Genomic DNA, 19,813 nt, shown 5'->3' on the forward strand with positions numbered 1-19,813 from the left:
AATCCAAGGTACTGGTTTGGTTTCTGTGGCTTGATCTTTAAAGCCTCCATTAAAACATGATCCCTGCTGCAGAAGGGAAGGTCCATTCCTGAGCTGGGCGTTTCACAGGTGGCTTCCTGCTGCTCCAGACCAGTGACACCACCCCCATTTTAAGGGCTGCAGCCTGCCCCTGTTCACACACTGACCATATGTAACAATACAAAAATACAGACTTTTGTCATGTGCTGATTGGGTCTGTTCCGTTTGCCTCACAGTTCGGAATATCAGCAATTGTAGCTGGGTACAGCTTAGGTTATCTCCTTGGGAAGCAGTATGGCTGGAGAGGGATCAAATGAAGGATTTGCTTTTCATAATCATAATGTCTCCTCCTGATTCACTGATAACTGTCCCTTTGAAGATAATTAGTTCCTGTTTTTCAGCTTTATAACCCAGCAATTCTCATCTGATGGATTTCAAGACTTGGAGTTCTTCTCAGAAGAAACACCTCTAAAAAAACCCACTCACTTTTGGTTCAGTTTTGGCAGCAGGGCACCTCCAGGTCAAATTTATGCTGCCATCTTATCAATTTCACAATACACTCAGTGCAATAGTGACTTCACTTCCAATATCTGTACATAACTGAAGCAAAGAAAACCACATTACAGTGATACTGTAAGGAGCAGGAAAGAGAGAGGTGATGATCCATCCTATCATCTTCCTTATTCTCCTCCTCCCAGCAGCTGTGAGATTTCTTAATTGCCAAGGTCTGGCTTGGCTGGCCACGCATTGAGCTTTCAGTGAGGAGTGTATGTGTTCCTCGGGTGCTGAACAGGCACCACATACACAGCACTCCGGAGCTGGCTTCCCATGGGCTGCGTTTGGTTCGTCCCTTTAGTCACAGCAGGTCCTGTGAGGCCTCACTGGCAGGGAAAGAACGTTATCCCACCTTACACGTGGTCTGAGCCACCCCATGGATGAATTTCCACTACGTTTCATTGCTGTTTGTTCACATTTTCACACCGAATTAATTTAGCCTTGTCTACAAGCAATCTAAACTACTCATGCACGTGCAGTTTTGGCTTTAGTGCTGGCAGCCAGAGAACAGCAGCAGCTTTGTAACTGTTCTTCAGGTGTTAAAATCTAAAATAGAAGTATCTTCAAAGACTCTTGTAGAACAACTATGATTTGGTGGAAAGCACTCTCTTCTATCTGGTTACCAGGCAAACATTATCTTGGGAGAACGACTTCCTCCCCCCCCCTTCTATATTTAATTTCTTTGCTTTTGTGTGCTTTTAAATATTGGATGGATGTAGCTATGACCCCCAGGTGAGGAGGACTCAGCCATTCTTTTCTGAATTATACATTTAGCCTATTTAAATGCAGCCATCATGTGAAACAAAAAGGAGAAAATGTACTTATGTTCATTTAGAAGAATGATCTTTGGATAACGTCACCCAAATATTGCTGGGTTTTATCTTGCCTATAAAATAAATTGGTCCCAGTGTGCTGAGATGGAGATAAAAGTTTGAATATGAAAGCAGCATCAAATTCAGATGACTTGGTAGAACAGATTTACTAATTTATGAGGGAGTAACATACTGGAGATTTGAATCTTTGAATCTCAATCTATGGACAGTTTCTTGGTTTTGGTGCCCTTTCGACCTCTGTCTGACTGTACCTCTCTTCCTGGGGTGCAATGATGTGGCAGTGTGTCTCACAGCAGGATAAGCCACAGAGACTGGTGATAATTCCACAGTTTGGTTGGCATACAGGTCTTTGAACTGCAGATTCTGCAATCACTTCATTGTTTTCAAAGTTTTCTTTTTACACAGGACTCACTGGTGTTTAGGAAATATTTTCCATCATTTGAAGATACACCTTCCCCCCCTTCCTCTCCCAAATCCTTACCCCAGCGCACTGCTGTTTTGCATGATCTGTGTTTCAGTAATTGCTTTCTAACCGGAACAATTAAGAGCTGTGAGAGGAGAGGAAATTTGTCATTAGATGGTCCAAATGGAAATCTGCTTTTATGTGGTTTCACAATGACAACCCAGAAAGCATAGGTGGATATACCGCTCAGCATCCCAATTTCAACAGCAGAATCTTCATACTCAGTGAGTACAGAGCCAGGGTCCAGGGGGGACAGCTGGTTCTGCTCTCAGGCAGAGCAATCCAAACCAGCTATCCTTTGAGGGCACCACTAAGCTCGCACAGATGACACAGAATAGCCTTTCGTTACTCAAATGTTTCAGTAAGTTCTTCATTTCCAAAGTAGATTGCAGGAATATTGCATCTATCCACTGGTTACTGAAAGGAACAAAATAATGAAATAGGGCAAACAAAGCTGAAGCTAAGCTATGATGTATTTCAGCTCGCTTAGTATTTGGCATGTGGACCAAATGCTTTAGATTATAAGGCATAAGCCTTTCAGAACCTTCAGTTATTTTAAAATTAAATAGATGACAGGCACGGGTCTGCTGCATGGATTTGATTTTCTTTGTGTCTTAGCAGAAGTAATAAGCAATGTCTGCAAGTATCTAATAAAGCTATTTTCTGCTATTATAGAGAGGTTTGCTATGAGAAACAGAACTGAGGGAGTACCACGTTTTCAGTAAAACAAATTGAACAGATTCTCAGAAATCTAGGTCACAGTAACAGATGACCTATACATGGTCCCAGTTTTTTGATGCAACTGTCTAATCTGCTCTGAGAGTACTAGCCAGACATCATTCCTAATTGACCTTGATATTCAGTGAACAGAAAGAAAGCTAAAGCCACATGATATTTAAATCTTTAGCAGAAAAAATATATATGGCAACTCGAATGCATTCTGTTTTATAACTAGAATCTGTATTTGTCACGTGAACCTTGTCTGCAAACGTGCTGATCATCTGCAAAATCACAATCTGAGACTCCACCTAAAGAAACAGATCTGAATAGGAACAGCTATTCATAACATCCACTTACAGGGGAGAGTGCTCGTGTCCTTGTGTAACTGTATTTTGTAATGCTGCTGCCCTGTCAGACTTCCCTGGGTTGTCTCACAACGGTGTGATGTTCTGTGCCTGGGTGAGAGCTCTCGTTGCCTCGGATCAGTCAGTTCAGCTGGATGCACAAGGCCTGGTGGTACCCGGTTGAAGGCACTGTAATTACGTAAATGGCAGTGCTGACACTCCAGGGCACTGGCATGTGTGCAGCTGCACGGGCACGTAAACGTGGGAGACTGCAAATTACAGTACGGATGGCTAAACCCTGTTTATAGACCAGACTGATCCTTCCTGTTCACGGCATCAGACTTGAGGTGTAGCACTATTTACAGAAGGCACCGTGGACTTTCTGCACCTGAGGAAGGACAGATGTATATTTTTGTGCTGAAGTACATGCACGGACTGCCAGTAAGCCCAGAACCCAAGCAGTAAAGCCTTGGATGCTCATATGACTTTTTAAAGAAAAGTAGGAACTGACTTGGGTCAGCAGATGAAGAATCAGTAAATGTGGCCCAGGAATGTCGCTGATTGATAACCTGTGGTTTGCTGGACCTCACCAGCTCTGTTCCAATGTGCCTGCACTCCACAAGAAGTGATGGTGTCACTTCTGTAGCTCCTTGTGCCCGACACCCCCGCAGAACACGGCTGAGGTCTGTGGTACACGACAAGCTGGGGTGAGTGGTGCTGCAGAGGAGCCCCTGTGAGCTGTCCCGGGGGGAGACACATGAGCGCAGAGCGTGCTGCTCTGTGCCCGCCCCAAGCGTCCTCCTGCCCTTAATCGCCTTTTGGCATCTCATCTCAGACAGTCTGGCCTTTTTGTGTCAAAGACGGGTTAACCGCAGGGCTGAGTAATGTGGTGTTGCAAAACCAAACTGTGCACAGCTATAAGGCAGGGCAGGTTGTGAGTGATCTGCTACCCAGCAGGCAGTTCCTGTGCTCCAGCTTACCCTGGGACTCATTCACAAGCATGTTACTTAGGTAGCACAGCTAATTGTTCATGCAGAAGGGTTTTGGTATTGAGATGCAGCACTTCAGCGTGCTCAAAATTTGCAGTTTTATGCAATGGTCATTCACGGTGATTGTGCTCATGTCTTTGTGTTGTGGTTCAGGACAGCTGCCGATGGTTCAAACTCTTTCCACACAGTACAGGGCAAGTAAGAATGACTGAAGCTCATTAAAAAGGTGATGTCATCAGTCTGTATGTCCGCATTGCCTCTTATTAAAAACCTCATGCTTTCACCTTATCCTTAACAGAAAAAGAGCCAGTTGTTGTCTTTTGAGGTCTTAACATTTGAAACTTTTGAGGGATGTTAATCAATACTGTGGTTTTGAAATGAGTACAGCATCTGCTGGCTATTATTAAGATAAAATGAAATTCTTAAGATTCCACATTTTTTGTTGAATTGCCAAGTTTATTGCTAGGTTTCAGCATACCTGATGCATTGTTATTGGCAACTAACCCTGTAATGCAATACTTTATATTAATGACTGGTCAGACTATATTCACATTGGTCTTTTGCATCAGCTGCAATGTCCAAGTCTATTAGTGGTTAACGGGTTTCTTCTTTTTGTTGAGAGTCTTTATACACTTTCTATTGGAATAGCTATACCTGGAGTTGGGAAAACAGGCTTTTGAATTATCTGTTATTTCAATGTGTGGTTCAAAAACCTGACCACATGAGCCATCAGCATCCTTTTCTTATGTACACAACAGCATCATTCCCATGTCCAAGCTGAATATGCAGATGTGTACAGGGGCAGGTTATGGCCAGTCATTCCTTTTATGGCTATTTTGATTAGGCAGAGGCTCTTTTTGCCAACCTTCCCTGGTCTGTTTTCTGTTCAAAGTGATGTGCTTAACCGGTATTCAAACTCTTAAGACCCACTTGCAAGGGCAGAATTTAACTCTCCAGCGTATTTTTTAGACAACATTTTTGAGGAGTAGGGTTTAAAAATCAGACTCAGGATGAATACCAACTATTAGCAGTCTTACAGAAGAGGTTGCTGTATTTTAAGACCACCATGGTATTTAACCTAGAAGTGATTTATAGATAGAGCCATCAATATCCTTAACATTTATTAAAAATAATCCATATATTTTTGTTCAAAGGCTTGTTTTAGGTCCTTCTGGGATTGCAAGCAAGAAATTAGAATCATAATAGCGTGATTGTAATCTAGCCTGATTCTTATCACCTTAGTTTTACTGAGAAGTAATACACCCAAGCCATTGTACTACATCAGGGAGAGAATTCAAGGAAATTATATAATTATCCAGACAAAAGTGACTCCTGTGAGAAGTATTTATGTGTTCACATTTGTATTTCCAATGCTACGAAACAGCAGCTGAAAATTATATGAGCTGGCCCCTCATGTAAGATTAACAAAACATCTGTAGCATCTTAGAGGGAATTTAACTTCTATCAAAAACGGTGGGATTTTGACATCTTTTTTTACCCTGTGCTGCTCAAGGGAGCAATGGAAGCATGTCTGTCATCTGCCAATTAGGCTGATGAAGAGCATCAGTACAAGCCTTCCTGGCCATCTCCAGGTCCCCTGAAAGATGGACCCATTTTCCTCACTTCAAAACACTTTCCCCCTTTTCCTGAGGTCACAAGGATCGCATCGATAAAATATGCCGAAGAGCAGCAAACAGCCCAGCCTTTGCGTTCCGTGTCTTACGATACCGGTATCTGCAGCTCATAACAAACCCACACGTTTCACAACCCTGACAGACTACAACTCAATGTCATTGTTTTTGCTGGGTGAAGAAGAGAGCTAAGTCACTCCTGCTGCACTTGTAGTGATACTCACAGGGAGAGATGCTCCTGGCTGCTCTCTAGTGCTGCACACCTGTGTGCATTTTGAGCCGGACTGAGTGTTTTATCAGGTGCTGAGTTGGCAGGGTAGGTAAGGCTTACAGAAAATGAGGAGGAACAGCCCAAACCTTCCTGCTATTGGGGTCAGGACTGAAGCTCCTCCCGGCCCTGGGCCGAGGCGCCGGCACAGTGAGAGGCAGGCTTTGCATCTCATAAAACCTGCTGGTTGGTTTTCTAATCTTGATAATTTCTGCTCATTGGCTCCAATCAGCGGATTAAAGCCCTGTCTCTGAGGAGTTCTCATCTTAACTCTGGGCTGGGGGAAAGTAGGGGAAATGGCAGGCACCAGACACCGAGCGTTTGGATTTCGTTGTTCTGATTTATTTTGGTATTTGCCAAGTTGACACAACTGAGTAATGTCCCTCCTGCACAACTGATACAGGGCACGCATGGAGTGAATTTACTGAACCTTTCACGATGAACCAGCCTCATCCCCTTAGAGCCACCATTAAAATGAAGTCCATTATAACAACTACACATCTCAGGCTAGACACCAGCTGCCTCAGTAACCAATATCTGCCTTTTATAAACACTTTGAGGTTTTCTGTCCTCAGATTCCTTTAATTCCGCCCCTCCCCATCCCTGTGAATTAAAATCTCCAGCCAGATCATGCTTCTGCCTTCCAGACACGGGGCAGTGACCACAGCTGAAAAGTAACCATATGGACTCCATGATTTTATGTACTGTGACAATAAAGCTTTTATGACATTCTAGGTGGTTAAAAATGGCAGTAAGGAGCTCTTAAACATGGCACAGTCATGTTGCTTTTCTGAACCGGCAGACCTGCCAACAGTGCATCAAAAGCTGTAATTTCCTGTGCACTGAAGCCCCCCATCTCTGCTGCCTCCAGCTTTGTGTCCCAGGGCTTGTGCCTGTGTGCTAACAAATCTCTATTGTCCAGCGGGGCGAATGGTGGCTGGGGCGAAAGAATTGCTGTCTGGTTTCTATTCAAATCCAGGTAGTCAGATATATGAATGGAGTTTCTCGAACAGCCATGTGAATAACCTCTGCTCTGCGTGGAGGCTGCAAACGCTTAACTGGCTGTGGGTCTGCACCCCGGCGCCTCGGCTGCAGAAAGCACAAGAGTTTGAAATACGCTTTTAATGCTCCTCTGGGCTTTTAATACTTATTAACTTCAAAAATATGCTATCTTGCATTCCTGGACAAAACAAGGAGGGTAAATCACCCCCTTCTCAACTTTCTGAACTTGCTGAGGAATTCTGTGTATAGCTTTAGAAACGAGCTGCGTGGGGTTTTTTTTTTTCCTAAAAGACCAATAGGAAAAGTTTATGGAAAAATTATTTTCTTAACAGATTCCAGTTTGTAAGTGTTCGTTCACTGAGCCTTTTATTGCACACCGAGCCCACTGCAAGCGCCGCACTGAGGAACTGGGGATGGTTTGGGGAAGCAAATACGTGCCGTTTCTTTTTAGAGCGAGCTAGCAGAAAAATCCCAACAGGAGCTGCAGGAATACTGGAAATCGGGGTTCCTTGTCCCGCGTGAGGTTTTTTGTTGGTTTGGCTAATGGTTTATGTAATTAACGCGAAGTGAAAGAAAGCTGATGTACAGCTCCGTGGAAGCCAGAACCTCTGCGGGTGTCTGCACGGTTAGAGAGCTCAACCCCGCAGCCCTGGGGGTGTCTCGTAACTATCGCTAACCAGTCGCCGGTCGCGATATCGTCCCGCAGGTGCCACCGGAGGAGAAGCGAGACAAAAGCGGGGCACCGGGGGCTGCTCCCTCGTCCCCGCCCCGCGGCAGCAGCACCCGGCACGGCTGGGCCCCGCGGGACGGGACTCGGCGGTGCCGGGCGCTGCTGCCGCGGGGCGGGGACGACTTGTCTGGGGCTGCCCCCCCTCCTTTGTGTCCCCGTCTGGCTCAGTTCCTCCCCGCCAGCCCTCGGGCGACACGCGTGTCTGGTTACCGACCCAGACCCGGCAGCAACTTCCAGCGCTGGGGAATCGCTCGAGTTTCTCCTCCTTATTCTTCTTCTTCGGAGGGGGCAGGGGGTAGAAGGGGGGACAAGGGAGAGGGTGCTGCCGCCTGATCTCCCCCACCCCGCCCCCCCGGGCAGCGGTAGGGAGCGGCTCCCTCCAGCTGTGTTACATTAGCAGATGTACGTATGTGTGTATATATATATATAAAGCTTCTGTTCGGAGAACAAAGGAACACGTGCAGAAATGAGACTGGAAAAAAAAATTAATCTATCAAAATACAAATCCCCTGACAGCACGTCGGGGCTCGGGGCGGCCCCCTTCCCCCCCGCGGCTCCTCCGGCGGCCCCAGCCCTACCCCGCGCTCCTCCGCGATGAAAGCCTTACCTGGCGGGCGGGCGCTCCGGGGGAAGGCTCCGCGCTCGGCTCGCGCTCCCAAAAGTTGGCGCCGGCAGGAGCGGGACGGCGGCCCCGCGCCGCTCGAGGCGCGGCCTCGGCCCGGGCGGGCGGCGGAGTTGGGCGCCGTGCCCCGCCGCTGCCCCCGCCGGCCGCGCAGCCCCGGCCGCCGCCCCCCGCCCCGCTATATAGCGCCCAGATGACGGGCAGGGGCGCAGCCGGTCATGTGCGCGTGGCGGCGACGCCGATTCGCTGTCCCGGCGCAGGGGCGCCTCCTGATTGGGCCGCGCCCGCGCACCGGAGGGTTCCCCCCGCCGGCGGGGCGCAGGCCGGGGCGCGGGGCCGCTTGTTTGGGTGCCGGGCGGCGGCGGGGCCGGCTGCGGGGCCCGGGGCCGGCTGCGGGGCCCGGCGCCGGCGCCCTCCCTGCGCTCCCCGGCTCGCCCCGCACCTGCCGCCGCCCGGCGGGCGCAGCTCAGCCCGCGGCGCCCGGAGCGCTGCCCCGCGCCCTCACCACCCGAAACAGTGACTCGCGATTCATTTGGTGTCTCCGTCGCACAATGGGATGAAAACGGCCTGAAATGCACCCCCGGGAAACGCACCGGGCCACGAGCGAGACACGCCGGCGGCACCCACGGGGTGCCCCGCTCGTCAGCCCCCGCGCGTTCTCCCTTCTGCAGGGCTGTCAGCCCCAGGCCGGCACCGCTCACGGCCACCCGTCCCCAGTGGGCTGTGACACGGCCCTTGGGCAGCTCCCGACAGCCTCCCCGAGCCCCCCGAGCTCGGGACTGGCTCTGACCGTCCTGGGCCACTGGCAAACCATGTCGCTGCCTACCCGGCCCAGTGCAGCATCTCTTTAGCATGTGGACGTAGATTTCATTTGTTTAATATGAGTCGGCTTCATAGTTAAAGGCAATAATGTGCTCCAGCAAGGTTCCAGCGCTTTTAAAGTACGCTGCAGACTGCTGGGAAACAGCTTGGGCACGGGTACCTCCAGAGCAGCTGCACAACTCCCACCCATCCCGTGTGTGAAGCTGCCTCTGAACCGTACGTGATATCGAGGCAACTCTGTCTGTTTCACAAGTGTCCCTGTTCAGAGCAGCACTGCTGCACGGAAGGAACAGCTACTGCCATTTGTATTGCAGGACAGAAATAAAACGACTTTCATCATGTTCATGATGAAACGACTTTCATCATGTGAGACCACCTGATCAGGAATGGATTCCACTGATTTGCTAGTTTCAGTGGGTTTGGACTAACAAAACTCCGAGCTGCGCCCACAGACTGTAGCCTCTGTGCTGGAACAGACCCTGGGATGGGGCTGGACGTGCGTAACGAGGATGCACTAACTTGGCTTTTGCTAAATGTTTGCGATGGGAACACAAGACTGTGGAGATAAGTGGGGAGAAGTTCATATGCTTCTTCCATTTTCTCATTCTTTTCCAGTCTCTTTAGTATTCTTTCTCTGATAGTTTTCACCTGTTGATCTTTTTTTTCTTCTCTGAGGACATGTTGTCGTGGGGAAGCCAAAGTACTGGAGATCCTCCTTGGCGTGGAGGTTGGACTAGATGATTCCACAGGTCCCTTCCAGCCTCTGATCCTGTAGATGAAATGTGTGCCATAGAAGGGTTCTCTGCGTGGCCATTCTCTCTCTCTGTGTTTTGCTGCTGTTAAAACACTTTTAATAACAGCTCCAGTAACTTACTGTTGCTTGTGAGCTCCTCTGCCGTGGGGGTCTGCCATCAGCAGCTCACTGAGGCAGCGAGCACACACTGGGATGGAGGGCAGAGGCTGCAGCAGTACCGTGCTTCAGGCCCTTCCTGAAGGGCCTGACAGAACTCGTTGGGCTGACAGAACTCGGGTTTGCCAAGTGTTTTTGGACGTGTCGTGGTGTTGGCATCAGGAGCCCCTCCTGGGACATGGAGGAGGGGAGGGGTGGGTCAGAGGTGTCTGCTGGGCATCCTGGACATAGAGTTCTATAGAGTTCACTCTGAAGGGCTGGATGAATGTATAAATGGGGAATGAAAATGTAAAGAAAGAAGTATTATAGTTACATGGAACTCATCTAAAAGGAAGCAATTTTAGAGGAAAGAAAGTGTTAGTGTGGTGCTTCGATGGTGACCCAGACTCGTATCAGTGTCACGCAGCTGCTATTGATGGGGATGAAGAGGTTCCCACCTCTTTGTCATGAGTGTGAAGGAGATAGCTCATATCTGCTCTCTGTTCTGCCCACAATACATTCTCATAACTTCCCCTGTTCCCAGTCAGCTTCTTTTCTGTCTCCTCTTTCAAAGATTATCTTTCACTTCTTGGGTCACTTGATGCTATTGTTAAAACCCGCGTTCCTGTACGTACAGGGTGCAGCTGTGCTGCTGAGTGGTGCCTTTTGGGGCACACTGGCACTGAAGTGTGCAATGTCTTTGATTCTGTCTATGAAAAATGAAAAATTCAACTGTAAGAGTGTCTTTGAGGGTCTCGTGCTCTTTACGAGCCTTCTGAATGGCTCCTGAACTCCAGGAGCTTTTACAGGCTCCTGTGCGTGGCGTCACAGACCTGCTGTGCTTCCCAGGCCCCGTGTGGTGCCCCAGTAATGAAGTCCTTTAATGTCACATCCGTGTGTTTTCTGACAGTGCTTTATTCTCAAGGCTTGCTTTAAAAAAAAAAAAAAGTGGGGCAAATTTTACTGAAAAGTATTTTGGTCTGTAGCCTCGAGTGGACTCCAGCCTGAAACCCTGAGTTAGCAGCTACTTACTGCTGCCTGCCTAGCACAAGATAGTGGTAATTGCTAAACTTCAGTAATTCAGTCAGAAGTCCTCTGATAAACCAGTTTTAAGATTTGCAGAAATGATATAAAAGTCCTCAAATATGAAATGTTAGTTTAGAAAAAGGATCAGTGTTTTGTCATAGCATATAAACATAATCCTACCCCAGCCTCCAGGTACCGCTGTCTCCCGTGTCAGAGGGGATCTTCAAAGGCTTAAGTTGCTTGAATATTTTGAGCTCATCACAACTATATTTCTCTCATTGTGAAAACACTTGGTCCTGTTCAGTTGGATATCCATCACGTTGTTAAATGAGAATTGTGTTTCAGTAAATCTGTGGGAAACATCATTTCCCAATGGGAAACGAGCTGTTGAGCAGTGGAGAGCAGGTTCCCCAGGCAAGGGCACTGCAGCCTAGCGTGTTCTGCTGTGGCTGTTCCTGCAAGCAGGAGCTGGGCCCTGCAGGACCCTGTCAGTCCTGATGGGGCTGGGAGGGGGAGGTGGAGGCTTGACCCAGCTTTTGACCCTCAAGACATTTGACAATACTGTAGTCAACTTTGTGTTGTATTTTGCTGCATGAAATTTACCCTAGTCAAAAGGAAAAAGCAACAGATCTGCAGAGGCTTCTTAAAGAGAGGTAATGCTATTATTTCTTGTGCTTCTCCCAGTTATTCATGAGCCTTTTTGTCAGTTCCTGTCCTGGAGAAAGGTTGTGACAAGACAGGGGAAGGAGGAAGGAAGAATCTTTAGTAAGTGTGCTCAGATCCAACACACCTGGCCCAGACAGGCAAGTGTCTGGGTCAAATGTGTCTCATTTCTCTTGATACCTTAAAGCCCAGCAAGCTAAGAGAGGACTCAAATGATAAAGACTAGTCTTTTTCTTCCCCTATATCATCTTTATTGTAGCTGCAGAGAATTTCAGTGTTGATGTGGATGTAGGACCTGTGACCATCTGGGACTCTGCTGTTCTGTAAATCATGGCTTTCCTGGCACTCCTGACGAGCTCGGGCTGCCCCTCACCCCGATGGCATCGGGAGGAGGGCAGGGCTGTAGCTTTGCCAATGGCCCAAGTGTAGGTGAGAAACACAGCAACAGGAATATTTAGAAACCAAAATTGTCTCTTAGCAGAGATACAGTTTGACAGTGGGGTGAAGATGAAGCAAAGGGGCTTAACTGATAGAGACACCTTCAGACGAGTTCATGGCAATATGGTGTTTCACCATCCATTCATTTTATCAAGCTGTTCAGCAGCCTTCAGCATGAAGGGCAGCACTGCTTTCCACTACAAAATAGTTCCAGCAGCTGAGGGCTGTGCAAAGCCTGAGTTGCTGTGTGGAGCATAAGCACCTCCCTTCTGGTAATGTGGTGTAAGGTCCTGGTCACTGTTCCTCCCTGGCCCTCATTTCTTAAGAGTGTGAATTAAGCTGTGCAAGCCCAAACCCCTTTGGGACTGAGTGTGCAGATCCTGGCTCTGACAGAGGAGCCTGGAGTCCTGCACTGCCCAACCTTGCCCTTCCACCATCCTGCTGCATGGCGCTGCGCTGGTCAGACCAGCTCAGTTATCTTCTTATCCTTACCCATGGCTGTTCCTTTCTGTGGGTGGTGAAAAGGTGTCTATGGTCCAGTTCATTCAGAGAAGATTGTACAACAAGGTGTATAAGCAAATAGTTTGGAAAAAGTTAATTTGGGTCAAAGAGGGGTTAACTAAGGAAATTGTTTCTACTTGTACATCTCCCTGCTAAGAAGTAAGCAAGAAAAAGCTTGAAAATAAACCTTGTTGAGCCCATTTTTTCGAGTTATTTTGTATATGCTCTGTCATTTGGGCAGCTGTCATTACTTCAGCACATCTAACTCGAGGAGGAAGGAGGGACGTTCAGTTTGAGAGCAAATTCAAAGTGAAAAGATTTGGCCAGTGGCATGATGAAAGGGATAAATGTAGGTAGAATGAGATTAGAAAGAAGTGTTCTTGGTATTGGCCACACGGTTCAGAGGCCTCTTCTTCAGCACTCTGCAGTTGTACCTGAAGCTGGCTCTGGCTCCTCTGCATGAAAAACAGGGAGAAAAAGACATTTTAAAAAATCAAGGTGAAACAGAGGGAGGCATAATTTTGTTTTCAGAGTTGATAGAAATTTATGAAGACTCACTACAAAGCTTTGGGAGCTGCATCGGGTGAAGACGGTGTCAGGATGGACACTCGGCTTGGAGCAGGTGAGCCAAAGGCCACAGCCCTGCCTGCCCTGGCCACAGCTGACAGTGCTGCCCGGCTGGCAGGGCAGGAGCTCTGCTGGCATCTGGGAAGAGACCCTGCTGCAGCACTTCCTCCAGATCCTCATGCAGGGAGGATGCAGTGACAAGTAGCGGTGCATTCCATTCTTGCTTCTCTGCACATACAGTTTCCTCTCTGTTTAAAACCTCAGCCTTTAAAAGCGGGATTGCACGGGCTTTCCAAAGCCTACCAGTGACTGCCATTAAAACACATCATGTGTACAACACAGCGCAGTGCTTTCTGCCGTGGCGTGGCACAGCGACAGTCACGCTGCGCGGTGTGCGAAGTCGGTTATCCTCACAACACTGAGAGTTAGGGATTAGCTTGAATTCACTACCTGTCTGCAAACAAGAGCAAAAAATGAAGGCAGAACACCAAAACTACATAATAAGTCAGCAGAAGAGCCAGAAATGGGGTCTGCTAACTCTGCGCCTGTATTTGGTTTTTAGGGTATGCTGCCAGTATTAATAACAAAAGAATTGGCTCAGTTTCCACATTTCAGCTATGAAAAATGCATGTCTATATTCTTGTAATCAGGGGAGCACTTGTGCTCAAAGAGAGGAACGCTGCAGGTTAGCACTCTGACAGTGTCCCTGTGGCTGTCTTTTTCTCGGTGGCTGTCACCTTCTGTAGTCATCAAGTGGATAAAGAATTTTTGTCATGCTGCTTCATGAATGAAGCCTGTGCTCTTAAAGAGCGTAAGAATTAGCTCTGGAGTATGCATTATCACAAAGCCCACGATGATGCTGAGAGTCATAAAAACTAAAACACACTTTCACTCCATTTTCCATTTCTCTTATCTCAACTCCGAGGAGGTGCAGAGTCTGGGTTTAGTTTGTCATGCTTTTTTTTTCCCCTGGCCGCTGCTAAAATGCTTGGGATTGGAGAGAGCCACCAGCCCTTTGCTTTAAGCATCATTCAAAAACCTTCCGTTTAGAAACCATTCTGATATCTTGGTGGGTTTTTTTCTGCTTAGTCTTTTTTTAACTACTAAGGAAATTTGCATGAAAATGGAATCATTGTTTCTGAAGAGTTCCATCTGCTCCTGCTGCTTATTCTGTAGCTGAAGTCATAATCCTCTGTTTGTGAAATTTCCCATTGAGGAGATTTTTGGCTTGTTATAGTTTCAGCACAAAATTTCGGAACACAGGAAATACAGATGCTTCACCTAGGGAAAAAAAAAAAGCCTTGAGATGACATCAGGACTCCAAGTACATCTGCAGTGGGTACACTCTAATTCTGTAGGGCCTGAGTGAGGAAGAAATAGGACAGTGAGTGAGGTGTGCGGGGCTTGGAGTTGGTGAATGCATTTCCTCACCGTGGCAGAGCTTTGGCGAGGTTTAATGAAGGAATAATATTTTTCTGGTTGGCTCAGAGTATTAATATTTCCTTTGGTCAGAGCTGAAGGGCAGGGTTGATTCGGGGTGATGGGAATGCTCAAACCAGCTAGAGAGAAAGGAGCAAAGTCCCTTTAACAGAACCGTAGCCAGGAGGGAACGGCCAGGCTTCTCCCGAGCAGCTGGGAGGATCTGTCGGATGGATATTCATTTAGCTGCTCTCACAGCCCTCTGTCTACTTCAGACGAATATTCTGCAAACGAGAACAGGATTTTTTTCTTGCTCTAATTCCTCCTCTTCCTGGGATTTCTGCATTTCACATACATGCACCCGTAATGCCATGCTTGTGTGTGCTTGCACGGAAACGCTGGACGCATTCTTCCAGTGGAAGCAGTAGGAAATGGAGAATCCTGTGGGCTGGGAGGTGACGCTTGTCCTGCTGGGACCTCTGTCGCTATGCAGAAATACTGCAGGAAAGTGGGTCAGGGCGAGCAGCGCTGGGAGCAGCCGCGTGCCACGAGCCCACCGCGAGCCCACTGCAGGGGCTGCAGGCCGCTGCGCCGGGAGGGCAGCGGGTCACCGCGTACAGCGCGGCTGCGCCTGCCATCAGCCTTCCTGTGGCAGATATTGAGAGAGTTAGTGACCTCGTTTTGCATCCTCATTTACGGGATTGTTTTCTGCACCACGTGCGGTATTTGTGGAAAACATCGCATATGTATGAGCTGGGCTGTGCTTTAAAGTAGGTAAGAGATAGTTGTGCTGAAGAAAAACAACTCATCTCGAATATTTGGCATTTTCTCTGTTAATTAAATGGCACTGTGCACGTGTACCCCTCTGTGAGGTACCTGTGCTCCAGGGCTGCCTCATTAACCCTTCCCAATACCAGCAGTTTCCAGAACAGCCATCCCACCGTCACTGCAAACTGAATTCACACACCACTCCTGCTCATCCCCTCCACTGTCGGCTCTCTGGTTCCCCATGTGACGATGTGACGGCTATCACGGCGCATTCCTCCTTCCCAAGCCATGCCATGCTGACACCGCCGCAGTGGGAGATGGGTTGGCAGCTCTCACCCGCAGAGCTCCGTCCTGGCTGGACCCACGCTGGGCTGCCCCTGCGGGGCCCTCTCTGAGTTGTTTGAGCTTCTCCCTGTCTGTTGGCAACTGGACTCTCTACCCCTTTAAAAATCTCTTCATATATTATCCCTTGGTAGGAGCTGGCTCCTGTAGGTTGTAGCTCCACAGCTCTGTCTGCAGCTCGAGCATAACCTTTAACAGTTTTTCTGCTTTGTATACAAAGCAGATGTATAATTTACCTCTTTAGGGACAAAGGGTAGCTGATATCAACAAATCTGCATGCTTTGCATGCAGTCGTGCTTTGTGAGCTCCACAGGAAATATACTCAGCTAAACAAAGTTGTAATTACGTGCTGCTTCCTACCTCTGCTTTCTTGCTGTTCTGTGTCACGTTAGAGCTCAAGTACCAGTTATTTAGGAAAGCTCGCCATATATGCCTCATCCCAATCAGCCTCTTGCTCCCTTGTTAACAGCTTCTTTTTCTCCTCCATCTTCTCTCTTATCTGTTCCTGGCTTTCAGGGCCCTTTAGAAAGATAATTTAAGTCGTCTCGCCTGGTGAAGTCTGGCCAGTTCTGCTGGGTGAGGCACAGCGGAGCCGCTCCCTGAGAGGATGGTGCTCAACTGGGAGAGGCTGTCCTGCTCTTCTGAAAAGACACCTTCTCAGCCATGGGGTCCCAGTGAATGCACAGTTCTTGCCATCTAAACAACTCTGGGTAGTTCTCTCTGTGGTGGTGCCTTTCAGAAGTTTTGTCTGGAGCTGGGGAGAAGGCCCTGGAGAAGCTATCCAGCGCCCCAGGGCAAAGCACAGCTCTTGCAGTTACCCACCCTGAACCCTGCAAAATTCATTAGTTGGACCCAGGTTGCAAAAGTAAATATTGGCATTGGATAACAGACTGTATTTTGTGGATAGTGATTGATTTTAGAGGAGAGGCTAGTATTGGTCTTCGAGCATGACGAAAATTTGTGGCAAATGTAGCAATTTATATGTAGAAAGTGTTCAAAACAATGCCAGAGCATCACGGGGGAGAAAGCCTCTGCACAAGTTTGTTTTCCATTTTGGTACCTTCATTTCTGAGGAACGGTCTCTTTCCCCTCTCTGACAACCATAGGAACCGCAGGCCTTTTTCAGATCCATTCAGCTTGCTAACGTGTTGGTTTAGTTTTCCTTTGTTTTGCACTGCAGGTAAAGCTGTGAGCTCGGCCTCTTTCATGAGTGGTGCTGAGGCTTTTCCGTTCTCAAAGACTGGCTGTAAAAACTCTGTTTGAGTTGCAACTGCATGTAAACACCATCTGAAACATAGGTGTTTGTATTGTTTGCATATAACTCCTCCGGTTTTTTTCTCTTGCAATGAATTTTGTTCTTTGTGTGCAGAAACACAGCCACACGTGTGACCCCAGCACAAATTCTGCACGGCTACAGCTAAGTTATAAATGAGGCTGGAAATTACATGTAGCTCTGTGATTTAATTTTCTCTGACATATTGAGTCTATGTTTTAGCCTACAGAACTCCACAGCTGTGCCCTAATTCTCTTTTCCTTGTGATCTCAACATCACTGCCTTTTAAGGCATTGCTATTCTTGGATCTCAGCAGGACACCATGTTAGACTGTCACCCTGCCCTCTGTATTGCCAGTGCAGAGAGCAGCTTCTCCCTGGACTTGGCAGATAATATGGGCGAGGAAAAGTTTAGAGCAATTTAGTGGGTGGATGAGACTAGATCAGGGCACTTTATTTTCTACACAATAGTGTGTATTAAGGTGTGGATGCAGAGATTCCTCTGTGTTTGCTGTCTGGGGGCATAAGGAAAACCTGTATATTTTGATGCGAATAATAAGCAGTAACGTAATTAGGTTTCAGCAAGACTTATATGCAAGATGACAACACACAGAGGAAAAGAGGGATGTCTTTTTTGCTTTAAATAAGAGGGTCACTGCCCCGTGGCTATTTATATTCTGGTTTGTTAAGTGGCATTTGTATCTATAGAACTGTGTGAGCCTGCCTCTTGATTTCACTAAATATTGACTGTTTTAATTCTGGTGCAGCCTTTATCTAACATCTTGCATTTGCTCACATAAACATAGTGCAAGCATATTTGCTAAATTTGGAGTAGAAACTTGCTAGATGCGATTTAGCCTGTTCTAACACACAGTATGCCACCCTTGCTGTGTTCAGACACGTGAACCTGAACATTTAGACAGCGTCTCTTGCGCGTAGCAAAGCCTGGTTTCTGTAGTACGTGCGCTGCAAAGTCATCACAACACAGCACAAATAGCCCCGTATTTTCTGCTGATAAGATGCCTGGTGGTAAGCACCAGGAGCTTTCTGTTTGCCTTGTTTCCAAGATATGTGATTAAGAAAACAAACGCAGATTTAGATTTTTAACTTTAGAAAAGCGAGTTGGCTTCTCTTAAATGAGCAGCAGGGAAACAGAATGCCATCGGCATCCCAAGCATTCCGTGTCGGAACCCAGGAACTGTTGCTGAGGCAGATCGTTTTAATTTCCAATCCCAATCTCACATGCTTCCTCTGAAATCATCTCACATTTCTCACAGCACCTCATGTTGGAGAGGTTCCCTCCAGCAAAACCCTGCGTGCGCTGCATTGTGGGAGCACTTCTGGGAGCCACGGGCAGGCAGCCAGGGCTGCACTTCAGCTGGCGGAGCAGCGGCAGCCGCGGGAAGGCCTTGGGTCTGTGTCCTGCTGCAGCACACGGGGACCCGCTGCTGCAGCTGTGCCGTGCTGCACCCGCTCCTCAGCCCCCCGAGAACAACAGGGAGAGTCTGTTTGGTTTGGGTAATCTGTCATTTTCACATTCCCATCACAGCAAAGCTTGTAAAAGCTGGGCAGGCGTGGCGGGTTCCCTGAAGTTGTAGCTTTTCTCTGGAGGTTGCAGTGCTGGCCATAAAGAGGACAGTCATTGCAGCAGAGTGCAGCTCAGGACACGCTTAATGAGGGGAAATCAACCCCCCTAATTCAGGGGCTGTCGTCCCTGGACAGTCACAGAGGATGGTGGATTCCTTCGGTAGATCATTTAGAGGCATCTGTTAAGGAGTAATTTCTGCTCTAATCAAGTATCCTCTGAGCATGACATTCCTGCACAAGGAATGAAGGTCCCCAGCTTCTGCCAGGCAGCTGCTTTTGAGTTGGCTACTGGAAGAGACACTTTGCTGTTTGTGCAGAGGAATTTGGAGCCTCTTCACCTGCAAGGCACAGAAGCTGGGAATGTCAGCAGTCTCGGTTCCGGGTCAGGTCGTCTGTTGGTTTTGGTCCCGTATATACGTGCCGTTTCAGTAATTAATGTAGGTATTAACCTGCTCCTGCTATTGGGTGTCACACAGGCTCAATATTACTAAAGAGCTGTTCCATCAGCTGTGCTCCAGCACTGCATTATCTCTTGCTCTCCAGCTCAAGATGTTTTCCACATCATTTTGGGACCCAATGGAAGGAAACGTAGGACTTTGAAAAGTTGGCAGAGCCTTTATGGACTTTGTCCCCTCCTGATGGGGACACACTGCATCAAGAGAAGCCATTTGGTGCTGCCGTGTTTCCAGGGCTGTGGGAGCGCCCTGATGGTGGTCTGAACGCATTTGGATGTGGAGAATTATTGTAAATAGAGGACTCAATGTCTGTCCCTAAAACAAATGTAATTCTCACTTAAGAACAGCAGCAACAAAAGTTTAAAAGTGAGAAGGGTTAACTTTAGTACTGGCAAGTTTCCATTTGCATCTGCTCCTGCCACAGTCTGAGGCCAGGCCGGGGCTTGCAGGGGCTGGCGCAGTGTGCCCTGGCACAGCCCCGCTCACCAGCAGGTTACCTTCTTCATGGAAACACCATCCACACAGCACATTGATTTCAGATACGCTATTGATAAACCTGGGAGTGAGGTCGTGCTAATGGGGAGTTGTTATTGTTTGGATAATGGACATCCCAGCTGCTCAAACAGCTGTATTGGAAAAAACAGCTGAGAGGTACATGTGAAAAAGTGAGGAAGGAAGATCACTTACCAACCAAGAAACTACTCCAGCAAAAAGTGAATTTCTGAGTCTTGCAGAAATGAAGGCAGGAGTCCCTGCTCTGTCCCACCCTGCTCTGTCCCACCCTCTGCCCTCCAGTCACACAAAGGCAGAGCTGTTAGTCTCTGCTGCCCTGCTGCTCACACTGATGGTGTCATCCCATGGCACGGGAGGATTCAAGAGCTCTGCAAAA

At 47.9% G+C, this 19,813-nt stretch overlaps 1 protein-coding gene and 1 long non-coding RNA gene across 5 annotated transcripts in view; one reads left to right on the forward strand and one right to left on the reverse strand.

Moving 5' to 3' along the window:
* Positions 1-19,813, forward strand: part of NR6A1 (nuclear receptor subfamily 6 group A member 1) — an 82,665-nt gene that overhangs the window by 26,756 nt on the left and 36,096 nt on the right. The gene's annotated exons all lie outside the window — the stretch shown is intronic.
* Positions 6,142-8,282, reverse strand: LOC133627303 (uncharacterized). The gene is made up of 2 exons (XR_009820071.1): positions 8,161-8,282; positions 6,142-6,910 (listed from the first exon to the last, which is right to left on the reverse strand). It is a non-coding gene; the product is annotated as an uncharacterized LOC133627303 (long non-coding RNA).

The sequence above is a fragment of the Colius striatus genome, chromosome 19 (genome assembly GCF_028858725.1).
Source record: "Colius striatus isolate bColStr4 chromosome 19, bColStr4.1.hap1, whole genome shotgun sequence".
NCBI classification, from domain to species: Eukaryota; Metazoa; Chordata; class Aves; order Coliiformes; family Coliidae; genus Colius; species Colius striatus.